General features: G+C 37.3%; 3 non-coding genes and 52 pseudogenes across 3 annotated transcripts; all 55 read right to left on the bottom strand.

The window, feature by feature from the left end:
• Positions 1 to 101: 101 nt before the first annotated feature.
• On the bottom strand, positions 102 to 220 carry LOC148460465 (5S ribosomal RNA; annotated as a pseudogene).
• Positions 221 to 336: 116 nt separating this feature from the next.
• On the bottom strand, positions 337 to 455 carry LOC148460464 (5S ribosomal RNA; annotated as a pseudogene).
• A 115-nt stretch (positions 456 to 570) lies between these two features.
• LOC148460463 (5S ribosomal RNA) lies at positions 571 to 689 on the bottom strand (annotated as a pseudogene).
• A 116-nt stretch (positions 690 to 805) lies between these two features.
• LOC148460462 (5S ribosomal RNA) lies at positions 806 to 924 on the bottom strand (annotated as a pseudogene).
• A 117-nt stretch (positions 925 to 1,041) lies between these two features.
• Positions 1,042 to 1,160, bottom strand: LOC148460461 (5S ribosomal RNA; annotated as a pseudogene).
• A 116-nt stretch (positions 1,161 to 1,276) lies between these two features.
• LOC148460460 (5S ribosomal RNA) lies at positions 1,277 to 1,395 on the bottom strand (annotated as a pseudogene).
• Positions 1,396 to 1,510: 115 nt separating this feature from the next.
• LOC148460459 (5S ribosomal RNA) lies at positions 1,511 to 1,629 on the bottom strand (annotated as a pseudogene).
• A 116-nt stretch (positions 1,630 to 1,745) lies between these two features.
• On the bottom strand, positions 1,746 to 1,864 carry LOC148460458 (5S ribosomal RNA; annotated as a pseudogene).
• A 115-nt stretch (positions 1,865 to 1,979) lies between these two features.
• LOC148460457 (5S ribosomal RNA) lies at positions 1,980 to 2,098 on the bottom strand (annotated as a pseudogene).
• Positions 2,099 to 2,214: 116 nt separating this feature from the next.
• On the bottom strand, positions 2,215 to 2,333 carry LOC148460456 (5S ribosomal RNA; annotated as a pseudogene).
• A 116-nt stretch (positions 2,334 to 2,449) lies between these two features.
• On the bottom strand, positions 2,450 to 2,568 carry LOC148460455 (5S ribosomal RNA; annotated as a pseudogene).
• A 115-nt stretch (positions 2,569 to 2,683) lies between these two features.
• On the bottom strand, positions 2,684 to 2,802 carry LOC148460454 (5S ribosomal RNA; annotated as a pseudogene).
• A 116-nt stretch (positions 2,803 to 2,918) lies between these two features.
• LOC148460453 (5S ribosomal RNA) lies at positions 2,919 to 3,037 on the bottom strand (annotated as a pseudogene).
• A 115-nt stretch (positions 3,038 to 3,152) lies between these two features.
• On the bottom strand, positions 3,153 to 3,271 carry LOC148460452 (5S ribosomal RNA; annotated as a pseudogene).
• A 116-nt stretch (positions 3,272 to 3,387) lies between these two features.
• Positions 3,388 to 3,506, bottom strand: LOC148460451 (5S ribosomal RNA; annotated as a pseudogene).
• A 116-nt stretch (positions 3,507 to 3,622) lies between these two features.
• Positions 3,623 to 3,741, bottom strand: LOC148460450 (5S ribosomal RNA; annotated as a pseudogene).
• Positions 3,742 to 3,856: 115 nt separating this feature from the next.
• Positions 3,857 to 3,975, bottom strand: LOC148460449 (5S ribosomal RNA; annotated as a pseudogene).
• A 116-nt stretch (positions 3,976 to 4,091) lies between these two features.
• On the bottom strand, positions 4,092 to 4,210 carry LOC148460448 (5S ribosomal RNA; annotated as a pseudogene).
• A 115-nt stretch (positions 4,211 to 4,325) lies between these two features.
• On the bottom strand, positions 4,326 to 4,444 carry LOC148460447 (5S ribosomal RNA; annotated as a pseudogene).
• Positions 4,445 to 4,560: 116 nt separating this feature from the next.
• LOC148460446 (5S ribosomal RNA) lies at positions 4,561 to 4,679 on the bottom strand (annotated as a pseudogene).
• Positions 4,680 to 4,795: 116 nt separating this feature from the next.
• LOC148460445 (5S ribosomal RNA) lies at positions 4,796 to 4,914 on the bottom strand (annotated as a pseudogene).
• A 115-nt stretch (positions 4,915 to 5,029) lies between these two features.
• LOC148460444 (5S ribosomal RNA) lies at positions 5,030 to 5,148 on the bottom strand (annotated as a pseudogene).
• Positions 5,149 to 5,264: 116 nt separating this feature from the next.
• On the bottom strand, positions 5,265 to 5,383 carry LOC148460443 (5S ribosomal RNA; annotated as a pseudogene).
• A 115-nt stretch (positions 5,384 to 5,498) lies between these two features.
• Positions 5,499 to 5,617, bottom strand: LOC148460442 (5S ribosomal RNA). The gene has a single exon (XR_015873069.1). It is a non-coding gene; the product is annotated as a 5S ribosomal RNA (ribosomal RNA).
• A 116-nt stretch (positions 5,618 to 5,733) lies between these two features.
• LOC148460441 (5S ribosomal RNA) lies at positions 5,734 to 5,852 on the bottom strand (annotated as a pseudogene).
• A 116-nt stretch (positions 5,853 to 5,968) lies between these two features.
• On the bottom strand, positions 5,969 to 6,087 carry LOC148460440 (5S ribosomal RNA; annotated as a pseudogene).
• A 115-nt stretch (positions 6,088 to 6,202) lies between these two features.
• LOC148460439 (5S ribosomal RNA) lies at positions 6,203 to 6,321 on the bottom strand (annotated as a pseudogene).
• A 116-nt stretch (positions 6,322 to 6,437) lies between these two features.
• LOC148460438 (5S ribosomal RNA) lies at positions 6,438 to 6,556 on the bottom strand (annotated as a pseudogene).
• Positions 6,557 to 6,914: 358 nt separating this feature from the next.
• LOC148460437 (5S ribosomal RNA) lies at positions 6,915 to 7,033 on the bottom strand (annotated as a pseudogene).
• A 116-nt stretch (positions 7,034 to 7,149) lies between these two features.
• Positions 7,150 to 7,268, bottom strand: LOC148460436 (5S ribosomal RNA; annotated as a pseudogene).
• Positions 7,269 to 7,384: 116 nt separating this feature from the next.
• LOC148460435 (5S ribosomal RNA) lies at positions 7,385 to 7,503 on the bottom strand (annotated as a pseudogene).
• A 116-nt stretch (positions 7,504 to 7,619) lies between these two features.
• Positions 7,620 to 7,738, bottom strand: LOC148460434 (5S ribosomal RNA; annotated as a pseudogene).
• Positions 7,739 to 7,854: 116 nt separating this feature from the next.
• LOC148460433 (5S ribosomal RNA) lies at positions 7,855 to 7,973 on the bottom strand (annotated as a pseudogene).
• A 115-nt stretch (positions 7,974 to 8,088) lies between these two features.
• LOC148460432 (5S ribosomal RNA) lies at positions 8,089 to 8,207 on the bottom strand (annotated as a pseudogene).
• A 116-nt stretch (positions 8,208 to 8,323) lies between these two features.
• LOC148460431 (5S ribosomal RNA) lies at positions 8,324 to 8,442 on the bottom strand. The gene has a single exon (XR_015874245.1). It is a non-coding gene; the product is annotated as a 5S ribosomal RNA (ribosomal RNA).
• A 116-nt stretch (positions 8,443 to 8,558) lies between these two features.
• Positions 8,559 to 8,677, bottom strand: LOC148460430 (5S ribosomal RNA; annotated as a pseudogene).
• A 116-nt stretch (positions 8,678 to 8,793) lies between these two features.
• Positions 8,794 to 8,912, bottom strand: LOC148460429 (5S ribosomal RNA; annotated as a pseudogene).
• Positions 8,913 to 9,027: 115 nt separating this feature from the next.
• LOC148460428 (5S ribosomal RNA) lies at positions 9,028 to 9,146 on the bottom strand (annotated as a pseudogene).
• Positions 9,147 to 9,262: 116 nt separating this feature from the next.
• Positions 9,263 to 9,381, bottom strand: LOC148460427 (5S ribosomal RNA; annotated as a pseudogene).
• A 116-nt stretch (positions 9,382 to 9,497) lies between these two features.
• Positions 9,498 to 9,616, bottom strand: LOC148460426 (5S ribosomal RNA; annotated as a pseudogene).
• A 116-nt stretch (positions 9,617 to 9,732) lies between these two features.
• On the bottom strand, positions 9,733 to 9,851 carry LOC148460425 (5S ribosomal RNA; annotated as a pseudogene).
• A 116-nt stretch (positions 9,852 to 9,967) lies between these two features.
• LOC148460424 (5S ribosomal RNA) lies at positions 9,968 to 10,086 on the bottom strand (annotated as a pseudogene).
• A 116-nt stretch (positions 10,087 to 10,202) lies between these two features.
• LOC148460423 (5S ribosomal RNA) lies at positions 10,203 to 10,321 on the bottom strand (annotated as a pseudogene).
• A 116-nt stretch (positions 10,322 to 10,437) lies between these two features.
• Positions 10,438 to 10,556, bottom strand: LOC148460422 (5S ribosomal RNA; annotated as a pseudogene).
• Positions 10,557 to 10,672: 116 nt separating this feature from the next.
• Positions 10,673 to 10,791, bottom strand: LOC148460421 (5S ribosomal RNA; annotated as a pseudogene).
• A 117-nt stretch (positions 10,792 to 10,908) lies between these two features.
• LOC148460420 (5S ribosomal RNA) lies at positions 10,909 to 11,027 on the bottom strand (annotated as a pseudogene).
• A 116-nt stretch (positions 11,028 to 11,143) lies between these two features.
• On the bottom strand, positions 11,144 to 11,262 carry LOC148460419 (5S ribosomal RNA; annotated as a pseudogene).
• Positions 11,263 to 11,378: 116 nt separating this feature from the next.
• On the bottom strand, positions 11,379 to 11,497 carry LOC148460418 (5S ribosomal RNA; annotated as a pseudogene).
• A 116-nt stretch (positions 11,498 to 11,613) lies between these two features.
• LOC148460417 (5S ribosomal RNA) lies at positions 11,614 to 11,732 on the bottom strand (annotated as a pseudogene).
• Positions 11,733 to 11,847: 115 nt separating this feature from the next.
• Positions 11,848 to 11,966, bottom strand: LOC148460416 (5S ribosomal RNA; annotated as a pseudogene).
• A 116-nt stretch (positions 11,967 to 12,082) lies between these two features.
• Positions 12,083 to 12,201, bottom strand: LOC148460415 (5S ribosomal RNA; annotated as a pseudogene).
• Positions 12,202 to 12,316: 115 nt separating this feature from the next.
• On the bottom strand, positions 12,317 to 12,435 carry LOC148460414 (5S ribosomal RNA). Its single transcript, XR_015874244.1, has one exon. It is a non-coding gene; the product is annotated as a 5S ribosomal RNA (ribosomal RNA).
• A 116-nt stretch (positions 12,436 to 12,551) lies between these two features.
• On the bottom strand, positions 12,552 to 12,670 carry LOC148460413 (5S ribosomal RNA; annotated as a pseudogene).
• Positions 12,671 to 12,787: 117 nt separating this feature from the next.
• LOC148460412 (5S ribosomal RNA) lies at positions 12,788 to 12,906 on the bottom strand (annotated as a pseudogene).
• Positions 12,907 to 13,022: 116 nt separating this feature from the next.
• LOC148460411 (5S ribosomal RNA) overlaps positions 13,023 to 13,105 on the bottom strand; it is a 119-nt pseudogene continuing 36 nt past the window's right edge.

Here is a 13,105-nt window from a genome sequence, read left to right as displayed (position 1 = left end):
ACTTTAGACCTCTTTTACTTCTTAACGCAAGTAAATTCATTGATAAGTTTAAAAATGAAATGTAAAATGTAACAGAAAAGAATGTTATGGCAGTATAAAATTACCTACAGCAAATGGTATTACCAGGTGGTCTCCCTTCCAAGTACTAACCAGGCCCAACACTGCATAGCTTCCAAGATCAGATGAGATTGGGCATGCCCAGTGTGGTTTGGCTGTAGGTGCTCAAAAACATTAACTTTAGACCTCTTTTACTTCTTAACTCAAGTAAATTCATTGATAAGTTGAAAAAATTTAATGTAAAATGTAATAGAAAAGAATGTTATGGCTGAATAAAATTACATACAGCACCTGGTATTCCCAGGTGGTCTCCCATCCAAGTACTAACCAGACCCAACACTGCATAGCTTCCAAGAGCAGACGAGATTGGGCATGTCCAGTGTGGTTTGGCTGTAGGTGCTCTAAAACATTAACTTTAGTCCTCTTTTACTTCTTAACTCAAGTAAATTCATTGATAAGTTTAAAAATGAAAAGTAAAATGTAATAGAAAAGAATGTTATGGCAGTATAAAATTACCTACAGCACCTGGTATTCCCAGGTTGTCTCCCATCCAAGTACTAACCAGGCCCAACACTGCATAGCTTCCAAGATCAGATGAGATTGGGCATGTCCAGTGTGGTTTGGCTGTAGGTGCACAAAAACTTTAACTTTAGACCTCTTTTACTTCTTTACTCAAGTAAATTCATTGATAAGTTGAATAAATTAAATGTAAAATGTAATAGAAAAGAATGTTATGGCAGTATAAAATTACCTACAGCACCTGGTATTCCCAGGTGGTCTCCCATCCAAGTTCTAACCAGGCCCAACACTGAATAGCTTCCAAGATCAGACGAGATTGGGCATTCCCAGTGTGGTTTGGCTGCAGGTGCTCAAAAACATTAACTTTAGACCTCTTTTACTTCTTAACTCAAGTACATTCTATTGATAAGTTGAAAAAATGAAATGTAAAATGTAACAGAAAAGAATGTTATGGCAGTATAAAATTACCTACAGCTCCTGGTATTCCCAAGTGGTCTCCCATCCAAGTACTAACCAGGCCCAACACTGCATACCTTCCAAGATCAGACGAGATTGGGCATGTCCAGTGTGGTTTGGCAGTAGGTGCTCAAAAGCATTAACTTTAGACCTCTATTACTTCTTAACTCAAGTAAATTGATTGATAAGTTGAAAAAATTAATTGTAAAATGTAATAGAAAAGAATGTTATGGCAGTATAAAATTACCTACAGCACCTGGTATTCCCAGGTGGTCTCCAATCCAAGTACTTATCAGGCCCAATACTGCATAGCTTTCAAGATCAGACGAGATTGGGCATGTCCAGTGTGGTTTGGCTGTAGGTGCTCTAAAACATTAACTTTAGTCCTCTTTTACTTCTTAACTCAAGTAAATTCATTGAGAAGTTTAAAAATGAAATGTAAAATGTAACAGAAAAGAATGTTATGTCAGTATAAAATTACCTACAGCACATGGTATTACCAGGTGGTCTCCCATCCAAGTACTAACCAGGCCTAACACTGCATAGCTTCCAAGATCAGATGAGATTGGGCATGCCCAGTGTGGGTTGGCTGTAGGTGCTCAAAAACATTAACTTTAGACCTCTTTTACTTCTTAACTCAAGTAAATTCATTGATAAGTTGAAAAAATTTAATGTAAAATGTAATAGAAAAGAATGTTATGGCTGAATAAAATTACATACAGCACCTGGTATTCCCAGGTGGTCTCCCATCCAAGTTCTAACCAGGCCCAACACTGCATAGCTTCCAAGATCAGACGAGATTGGGCATGTCCAGTGTGGTTTGGCTGTAGGTGCTCAAAAACATTAACTTTAGTCCTCTTTTACTTCTTAACTCAAGTAAATTCATTGATAAGTTTAAAAATGAAATGTAAAATGTAATAGAAAAGAATGTTATGGCAGTATAAAATTACCTACAGCACCTGGTATTCCCAGGTGGTCTCCCATCCAAGTTCTAACCACGCCCAACACTGAATAGATTCCAAGATCAGACGAGATTGGGCATGCCCAGTGCGGTTTGGCTGTAGGTGCTCAAAAACATTAACTTTAGACCTCTTTTACTTCTTAACTCAAGTACATTCATTGATAAGTTGAAAAAATTAAATGTAAAATGTAATAGAAAATAATGTTATGTCAGTATAAAATTACCTACAGCACCTGGTATTCCCAGGTGGTCTCCCATCCAAGTACTAATCAGGCCGAACACTGCATAGCTTCCAAGATCAGACGAGATTGGGCATTTCCAGTGTGGTTTGGCTGTAGGTGCTCAAAATCATTAACTTTAGACCTCTTTTACTTCTTAACTCAAGTAAATTCATTGATAAGTTGAAAAAATTAAATGTAAAATGTAATAGAAAAGAATGTTATGTCAGTATAAAATTACCTACAGCACCTGGTATTCCCAGGTGGTCTCCAATCCAAGTACTAACCAAACCCAACACTGCACAGCTTCCAAGATCAGATGAGATTGGGCATGTCCAGTGTGGTTTGGCTGTAGGTGCTCAAAAACTTTAACTTTAGACCTCTTTTACTTCTTAACGCAAGTAAATTCATTGATAAGTTTAAAAATGAAATGTAAAATGTAACAGAAAAGAATGTTATGGCAGTATAAAATTACCTACAGCAAATGGTATTACCAGGTGGTCTCCCATCCAAGTACTAACCAGGCCCAACACTGCATAGCTTCCAAGATCAGATGAGATTGGGCATGTCCAGTGTGGTTTGGCTGTAGGCGCTCAAAAACATTAACTTTACACCTCTTTTACTTCTTAACTCAAGTAAATTCATTGATAAGTTGAAAAAATTAAATGTAAAATGTAATAGAAAAGAATGTTATGTCAGTATAAAATTACCTGCAGCACCTGGTATTCCCAGGTGGTCTCCCATCCAAGTACTAATCAGGCCGAACACTGCATAGCTTCCAAGATCAGACGAGATTGGGCATTTCCTGTGTGGTTTGGCTGTAGGTGCTCAAAAACATTAACTTTAGACCTCTTTTACTTCTTAACTCAAGTAAATTCATTGATAAGTTTAAAAATGAAATGTAAAATGTAATAGAAAAGAATGTTATGGCAGTATAAAATTACCTACAGCACCTGGTATTCCCAGGTGGTCTCCCATCCAAGTACTAACCAGGCCCAACACTGCATAGCTTCCAAGATCAGACAAGATTGGGCATGTCCAGTGTGGTTTGGCTGTAGGTGCTCAAAAACATTAACTTTAGACCTCTATTACTTCTTAACTCAAGTAAATTCATTGATAAGTTGAAAAAATTAATTGTAAAATGTAATAGAAAAGAATGTTATGGCAGTATAAAATTACCTACAGCACCTGGTATTCCCAGGTGGTCTCCCATCCAAGTACTTATCAGGCCCAATACTGCATAGCTTCCAAGATAAGACGAGATTGGGCATGTCCAGTGTGGTTTGGCTGTAGGTGCTCAAAAACATTAACTTTAGACCTCTTTTACTTCTTAACTCAAGTAAATTCATTGATAAGTTGAAAAAATTAAATGTAAAATGTAATAGAAAAGAATGTTATGTCAGTATAAAATTACCTACAGCACCTGGTATTCCCAGGTGGTCTCCCATCCAAGTACTAACCAAGCCCAACACTGCACAGCTTCCAAGATCAGATGAGATTGGGCATGTCCAGTGTGGTTTGGCTGTAGGTGCTCAAAAACTTTAACTTTAGACCTCTTTTACTTCTTAACGCAAGTAAATTCATTGATAAGTTTAAAAATGAAATGTAAAATGTAACAGAAAAGAATGTTATGGCAGTATAAAATTACCTACAGCAAATGGTATTCCCAGGTGGTCTCCCCTCCAAGTACTAACCAGGCCCAACACTGCATAGCTTCCAAGATCAGATGAGATTGGGCATGCCCAGTGTGGTTTGGCTGTAGGTGCTCAAAAACATTAACTTTAGACCTCTTTTACTTCTTAACTCAAGTAAATTCATTGATAAGTTGAAAAAATTTATTGTAAAATGTAATAGAAAAGAATGTTATGGCTGAATAAAATTACATACAGCACCTGGTATTCCCAGGTGGTCTCCCATCCAAGTACTAACCAGGCCCAACACTGCATAGCTTCCAAGATCAGACGAGATTGGGCATGTCCAGTGTGGTTTGGCTGTAGGTGCTCAAAAACATTAACTTTAGTCCTCTTTTACTTCTTAACTCAAGTAAATTCATTGATAAGTTTAAAAATGAAATGTAAAATGTAATAGAAAAGAATGTTATGGCAGTATAAAATTACCTACAGCACCTGGTATTCCCAGGTGGTCTCCCATCCAAGTTCTAACCACGCCCAACACTGAATAGCTTCCAAGATCAGATGAGATTGGGCATGCCCAGTGCGGTTTGGCTGTAGGTGCTTAAAAACATTAACTTTAGACCTCTTTTACTTCTTAACTCAAGTACATTCATTGATAAGTTGAAAAAATTAAATGTAAAATGTAATAGAAAATAATGTTATGTCAGTATAAAATTACCTACAGCACCTGGTATTCCCAGGTGGTCTCCCATCCAAGTACTAATCAGGCCGAACACTGCATAGCTTCCAAGATCAGACAAGATTGGGCATTTCCAGTGTGGTTTGGCTGTAGGTGCTCAAAAACATTAACTTTAGACCTCTTTTACTTCTTAACTCAAGTAAATTCATTGATAAGTTGAAAAAATTAAATGTAAAATGTAATAGAAAAGAATGTTATGTCAGTATAAAATTACCTACAGCACCTGGTATTCCCAGGTGGTCTCCCATCCAAGTACTAACCAAGCCCAACACTGCACAGCTTCCAAGATCAGATGAGATTGGGCATGTCCAGTGTGGTTTGGCTGTAGGTGCTCAAAAACTTTAACTTTAGACCTCTTTTACTTCTTAACGCAAGTAAATTCATTGATAAGTTTAAAAATGAAATGTAAAATGTAACAGAAAAGAATGTTATGGCAGTATAAAATTACCTACAGCAAATGGTATTACCAGGTGGTCTCCCATCCAAGTACTAACCAGGCCCAACACTGCATAGCTTCCAAGATCAGATGAGATTGGGCATGTCCAGTGTGGTTTGGCTGTAGGTGCTCAAAAACATTAACTTTAGACCTCTTTTACTTCTTAACTCAAGTAAATTCATTGATAAGTTGAAAAAATTTAATGTAAAATGTAATAGAAAAGAATGTTATGTCAGTATAAAATTACCTGCAGCACCTGGTATTCCCAGGTGGTCTCCCATCCAAGTACTAATCGGGCCGAACACTGCATAGCTTCCAAGATCAGACGAGATTGGGCATTTCCAGTGTGGTTTGGCTGTAGGTGCTCAAAAACATTAACTTTAGACCTCTTTTACTTCTTAACTCAAGTAAATTCATTGATAAGTTTAAAAATGAAATGTAAAATGTAATAGAAAAGAATGTTATGGCAGTATAAAATTACCTACAGCACCTGGTATTCCCAGGTGGTCTCCCATCCAAGTACTAACCAGGCCCAACACTGCATAGCTTCCAAGATCAGACGAGATTGGGCATGTCCAGTGTGGTTTGGCTGTAGGTGCTCATAAAAATTAACTTTAGACCTCTATTACTTCTTAACTCAAGTAAATTCATTGATAAGTTGAAAAAATTAATTGTAAAATGTAATAGAAAAGAATGTTATGGCAGTATAAAATTACCTACAGCACCTGGTATTCCCAGGTGGTCTCCCATCCAAGTACTTATCAGGCCCAATACTGCATAGCTTCCAAGATAAGACGAGATTGGGCATGTCCAGTGTGGTTTGGCTGTAGGTGCTCAAAAACATTAACTTTAGACCTCTTTTACTTCTTAACTCAAGTAAATTCATTGATAAGTTGAAAAAATTAAATGTAAAATGTAATAGAAAAGAATGTTATGTCAGTATAAAATTACCTACAGCACCTGGTATTCCCAGGTGGTCTCCCATCCAAGTACTAACCAAGCCCAACACTGCACAGCTTCCAAGATCAGATGAGATTGGGCATGTCCAGTGTGGTTTGGCTGTAGGTGCTCAAAAACTTTAACTTTAGACCTCTTTTACTTCTTAACGCAAGTAAATTCATTGATAAGTTTAAAAATGAAATGTAAAATGTAACAGAAAAGAATGTTATGGCAGTATAAAATTACCTACAGCAAATGGTATTACCAGGTGGTCTCCCATCCAAGTACTAACCAGGCCCAACACTGCATAGCTTCCAAGATCAGATGAGATTGGGCATGCCCAGTGTGGTTTGGCTGTAGGTGCTCAAAAACATTAACTTTAGACCTCTTTTACTTCTTAACTCAAGTAAATTCATTGATAAGTTGAAAAAATTTAATGTAAAATGTAATAGAAAAGAATGTTATGGCTGAATAAAATTACATACAGCACCTGGTATTCCCAGGTGGTCTCCCATCCAAGTACTAACCAGGCCCAACACTGCATAGCTTCCAAGATCAGACGAGATTGGGCATGTCCAGTGTGTTTTGGCTGTAGGTGCACAAAAACTTTAACTTTAACTTTAGACCTCTTTTACTTCTTTACTCAAGTAAATTCATTGATAAGTTGAATAAATTAAATGTAAAATGTAATAGAAAAGAATGTTATGGCAGTATAAAATGACCTACAGCACCTTGTATTCCCAGGTGGTCTCCCATCCAAGTTCTAACCACGCCCAACACTGAATAGCTTCCAAGATCAGACGAGATTGGGCATTCCCAGTGTGGTTTGGCTCTAGGTGCTCAAAAACATTAACTTTAGACCTCTTTTACTTCTTAACTCAAGTACATTCTATTGATAAGTTGAAAAAATGAAATGTAAAATGTAACAGAAAAGAATGTTATGGCAGTATAAAATTACCTACAGCTCCTGGTATTCCCAAGTGGTCTCCCATCCAAGTACTAACCAGGCCCAACACTGCATAGCTTCCAAGATCAGACGAGATTGGGCATGTCCAGTGTGGTTTGGCTGTAGGTGCTCAAAAACATTAACTTTAGACCTCTATTACTTCTTAACTCAAGTAAATTGATTGATAAGTTGAAAAAATTAATTCTAAAATGTAATAGAAAAGAATGTTATGGCAGTATAAAATTACCTACAGCACCTGGTATTCCCAGGTGGTCTCCCATCCAAGTACTAACCAGGCCCAACACTGCATAGCTTCCAAGAGCAGATGAGATTGGGCATATCCAGTGTGGTTTGGCTGTAGGTGCTCAAAAACATTAACTTTAGACCTCTTTTACTTCTTTACTCAAGTAAATTCATTGATAAGTTGAAAAAATTAAATGTAAAATGTAATAGAAAAGAATGTTATGGCAGTATAAAATTACCTACAGCTCCTGGTATTCCCATGTGGTCTCCCATCCAAGTACTAACCAGGCCCAACACTGCATAGCTTCCAAGATCAGACGAGATTGGTCATGTCCAGTGTGGTTGGGCTGTAGGTGCTCAAAAACATTAACTTTAGACCTCTATTACTTCTTAACTCAAGTAAATTCATTGATAAGTTGAAAAAATTAATTGTAAAATGTAATAGAAAAGAATGTTATGGCAGTATAAAATTACCTACAGCACCTGGTATTCCCAGGTGGTCTCCCATCCAAGTACTTATCAGGCCCAATACTGCATAGCTTCCAAGATAAGACGAGATTGGGCATGTCCAGTGTGGTTTGGCTGTAGGTGCTCAAAAACATTAACTTTAGACCTCTTTTACTTCTTAACTCAAGTAAATTCATTGATAAGTTGAAAAAATTAAATGTAAAATGTAATAGAAAAGAATGTTATGTCAGTATAAATGTACCTACAGCACCTGGTATTCCCAGGTGGTCTCCCATCCAAGTACTAACCAAGCCCCACACTGCACAGCTTTCAAGATCAGATGAGATTGTGCATGTCCAGTGTGGTTTGGCTGTAGGTGCTCAAAAACTTTAACTTTAGACCTCTTTTACTTCTTAACGCAAGTAAATTCATTGATAAGTTTAAAAATGAAATGTAAAATGTAACAGAAAAGAATGTTATGGCAGTATAAAATTACCTTCAGCAAATGGTATTACCAGGTGGTCTCCCATCCAAGTACTAACCAGGCCCAACACTGCATAGCTTCCAAGATCAGATGAGATTGGGCATGCCCAGTGTGGTTTGGCTGTAGGTGCTCAAAAACATTAACTTTAGACCTCTTTTACTTCTTAACTCAAGTAAATTCATTGATAAGCTGAAAAAATTTAATGTAAAATGTAATAGAAAAGAATGTTATGGCAGTATAAAATTACCTACAGCACCTGGTATTCCCAGGTGGTCTCCCATCCAAGTACTAACCAGGCCCAACACTGCATAGCTTCCAAGATCAGATGAGATTGGGCATGTCCAGTGTGGTTTGGCTGTAGGTGCACAAAAACTTTAACTTTAGACCTCTTTTACTTCTTTACTCAAGTAAATTCATTGATAAGTTGAATAAATTAAATGTAAAATGTAATAGAAAAGAATGTTATGGCAGTATAAAATTACCTACAGCACCTGGTATTCCCAGGTGGTCTCCCATCCAAGTTCTAACCAGGCCCAACACTGAATAGTTTCCAAGATCAGACGAGATTGGGCATGCCCAGTGTGGTTTGGCTGTAGGTGCTCAAAAACATTAACTTTAGACCTCTTTTACTTCTAAACTCAAGTACATTCATTGATAAGTTGAAAAAATTAAATGAAAAATGTAATAGAAAATAATGTTATGTCAGTATAAAATTACCTACAGCACCTGGTATTCCCAGGTGGTCTCCCATCCAAGTACTAATCAGGCCGAACACTGCATAGCTTCCAAGATCAGACGAGATTGGGCATTTCCAGTGTGGTTTGGCTGTAGGTGCTCAAAAACATTAACTTTAGACCTCTTTTACTTCTTAACTCAAGTAAATTCATTGATAAGTTTAAAAATGAAATGTAAAATGTAGTAGAAAAGAATGTTATGGCAGTATAAAATTACCTACAGCACCTGGTATTCCCAGGTGGTCTCCCATCCAAGTACTAACCAGGCCCAACACTGAATAGCTTCCAAGATCAGACGAGAATGGGCATGTCCAGTGTGGTTTGGCTGTAGGTGCTCAAAAACATTAACTTTAGACCTCTTTTACTTCTTAACTCAAGTACATTCATTGATAAGTTGAAAAAATTAAATGTAAAATGTAATAGAAAAGAATGTTATGTCAGTATAAAATTACCTACAGCATCTGGTATTCCCAGGTGGTCTCCCATCCAAGTACTAACTAAGCCCAACACTGCATAGCTTTCAAGAGCAGATGGGATTGGGCATATCCAGTGTGGTTTGGCTGTAGGTGCTCAAAAACATTAACTTTAGACCTCTTTTACTTCTTTACTCAAGTAAATTCATTGATAAGTTGAAAAAATTAAATGTAAAATGTAATAGAAAAGAATGTTATGGCAGTATAAAATTACCTACAGCTCCTGGTATTCCCATGTGGTCTCCCATCCAAGGACTAACCAGGCCCAACACTGCATAGCTTCCAAGATCAGACGAGATTGGGCATGTCCAGTGTGGTTGGGCTGTATGTGCTCAAAAACATTAACTTTAGACCTCTATTACTTCTTAACTCAAGTAAATTCATTGATAAGTTGAAAAAATTAAATGTAAAATGTAATAGAAAAGAATGTCATGGCAGTATAAAATTACCTACAGCACCTGGTATTCCCAGGTGGTCCCCCATCCAAGTACTAATCAGGCCCAACACTGCATAGCTTCCAACATCAGACGAGATTGGGCATGTCCAGTGTGGTTTGGCTGTAGGTGCTCAAAAACATTAACTTTAGACCTCTAATACTTCTTAACTCAAGTAAATTCATTGATAAGTTGAAAAAATTAATTGTAAAATGTAATAGAAAAGAATGTTATGGCAGTATAAAATTACCTACAGCACCTGGGATTCCCAGGTGGTCTCCCATCCAAGTACTTATCAGGCCCAATACTGCATAGCTTCCAAGATAAGATGAGATTGGGCATGTCCAGTGTGGTTTGGCTGTAGGTGCTCAAAAACATTAACTTTAGACCTCTTTTACTTCTTAACTCAAGTAAATTCATTGATAAGTTGAAAAAATTTAATGTAAAATGTAATAGAAAAGAATGTTATGGCTGAATAAAATTACATACAGCACCTGGTATTCCCAGGTGGTCTCCCATCCAAGTACTAACCAGGCCCAACACTGCAGAGCTTCCAAGATCAGATGAGATTGGGCATGTCCAGTGTGGTTTGGCTGTAGGTGCTCAAAAACATTAACTTTAGACCTCTTTTACTTCTTAACTCAAGTAAATTCATTGATAAGTTGAAAAAATTTAATGTAAAATGTAATAGAAAAGAATGTTATGGCTGAATAAAATTACATACAGCACCTGGTATTCCCAGGTGGTCTCCCATCCAAGTACTAACCAGGCCCAACACTGCAGAGCTTCCAAGATCAGATGAGATTGGGCATGTCCAGTGTGGTTTGGCTGTAGGTGCACAAAAACTTTAACTTTAGACCTCTTTTACTTCTTTACTCAAGTAAATTCATTGATAAGTTGAATAAATTAAATGTAAAATGTAATAGAAAAGAATGTTATGGCAGTATAAAATGACCTACAGCACCTGGTATTCCCAGGTGGTCTCCCATCCAAGTTCTAACCAGGACCAACACTGAATAGCTTCCAAGATCAGACGAGATTGGGCATTCCCAGTGTGGTTTGGCTGTAGGTGCTCAAAAACATTAACTTTAGACCTCTTTTACTTCTTAACTCAAGTACATTCTATTGATAAGTTGAAAAAATGAAATGTAAAATGTAACAGAAAAGAATGTTATGGCAGTATAAAATTACCTACTGCTCCTGGTATTCCCAAGTGGTCTCCCATCCAAGTACTAACCAGGCCCAACACTGCATAGCTTCCAAGATCAGACGAGATTGGGCATGTCCAGTGTGGTTTGGCTGTAGGTGCTCAAAAACATTAACTTTAGACCTCTATTACTTCTTAACTCAAGTAAATTGATTGATAAGTTGAAAAAATTATTTGTAAAATGTATTAGAAAAGAATGTTATGGCAGTATAAAATTACCTACAGCACCTGGTATTCCCAGGTGGTCTACCATCCAAGTACTAACCAGGCCCAACACTGCATAGCTTCCAAGATCAGACGAGATTGGGCATATCCAGTGTGGTTTGGCTGTAGGTGCTCAAAAACATTAACTTTAGACCTCTATTACTTCTTAACTCAAGTAAATTCATTGATAAGTTGAAAAAATTAATTGTAAAATGTAATAGAAAAGAATGTTATGGCAGTATAAAATTACCTACAGCACCTGGTATTCCCAGCTGGTCTCCCATCCAAGTACTTATCAGGCCCAATACTGCATAGCTTCCAAGATAAAACGAGATTGGGCATGTCCAGTGTGGTTTGGCTGTAGGTGCTCAAAAACATTAACTTTAGACCTCTTTTACTTCTTAACTCAAGTAAATTCATTGATAAGTTGAAAAAATTAAATGTAAAATGTAATAGAAAAGAATGTTATGTCAGTATAAAATTACCTACAGCACCTGGTATTCCCAGGTGGTCTCCCATCCAAGTACTAACCAAGCCCCACACTGCACAGCTTCCAAGATCAGATGAGATTGGGCATGTCTAGTGTGGTTTGGCTGTAGGTGCTCAAAAACTTTAACTTTAGACCTCTTTTACTTCTTAACGCAAGTAAATTCATTGATAAGTTTAAAAATGAAATGTAAAATGTAACAGAAAAGAATGTTATGGCAGTATAAAATTACCTACAGCAAATGGTATTACCAGGTGGTCTCCCATCCAAGTACTAACCAGGCCCAACACTGCATAGCTTCCAAGATCAGATGAGATTGGGCATGCCCAGTGTGGTTTGGCTGTAGGTGCTCAAAAACATTAACTTTAGACCTCTTTTACTTCTTAACTCAAGTAAATTCATTGATAAGTTGAAAAAATTTAATGTAAAATGTAATAGAAAAGAATGTTATGGCTGAATTAAATTACATACAGCACCTGGTATTCCCAGGTGGTCTCCCATCCAAGTACTAACCAGGCCCAACACTGCATAGCTTCAAAGATCAGAGGAGATTGGGCATGTCCAGTGTGGTTTGGCTGTAGGTGCTCAAAAACATTAACTTTAGTCCTCTTTTACTTCTTAACTCAAGTAAATTCATTGATAAGTTTAAAAATGAAATGTAAAATGTAATAGAAAAGAATGTTATGGCAGTATAAAATTACCTACAGCACCTGGTATTCCCAGGTGGTCTCCCATCCAAGTACTAACCAGGCCCAACACTGCATAGCTTCCAAGATCAGATGAGATTGGGCATGTCCAGTGTGGTTTGGCTGTAGGTGCACAAAAACTTTAACTTTAGACCTCTTTTACTTCTTTACTCAAGTAAATTCATTGATAAGTTGAATAAATTAAATGTAAAATGTAATAGAAAAGAATGTTATGGCAGTATAAAATTACCTACAGCACCTGGTATTCCCAGGTGGTCTCCCATCCAAGTTCTAACCAGGCCCAACACTGAATAGCTTCCAAGATCAGACGAGATTGGGCATTCCCAGTGCGGTTTGGCTGTAGGTGCTCAAAAACATTAACTTTAGACCTCTTTTACTTCTTAACTCAAGTAGATTCTATTGATAAGTTGAAAAAATGAAATGTAAAATGTAACAGAAAAGAATGTTATGGCAGTATAAAATTACCTACAGCTCCTGGTATTCCCAAGTGGTCTCCCATCCAAGTACTAACCAGGCCCAACACTGCATACCTTCCAAGATCAGACGAGATTGGGCATGTCCAGTGTGGTTTGGCTGTAGGTGCTCAAAAGCATTAACTTTAGACCTCTATTACTTCTTAACTCAAGTAAATTGATTGATAAGTTGAAAAAATTAATTGTAAAATGTAATAGAAAAGAATGTTATGGCAGTATAAAATTACCTACAGCACCTGGTATTCCCAGGTGGTCTCCCATCCAAGTACTTATCAGGCCCAATACTGCATAGCTTCCAAGATCAGAC

The sequence above is a fragment of the Taudactylus pleione genome, unplaced genomic scaffold (assembly GCF_031769625.1).
Source record: "Taudactylus pleione unplaced genomic scaffold, aTauple2 ptg000967l, whole genome shotgun sequence".
In the NCBI taxonomy this organism is placed as follows: domain Eukaryota; kingdom Metazoa; phylum Chordata; class Amphibia; order Anura; family Myobatrachidae; genus Taudactylus; species Taudactylus pleione.
Note: the sequence above shows the minus strand (reverse complement) of the source record. Positions and strands in the feature narration are given on the sequence as shown.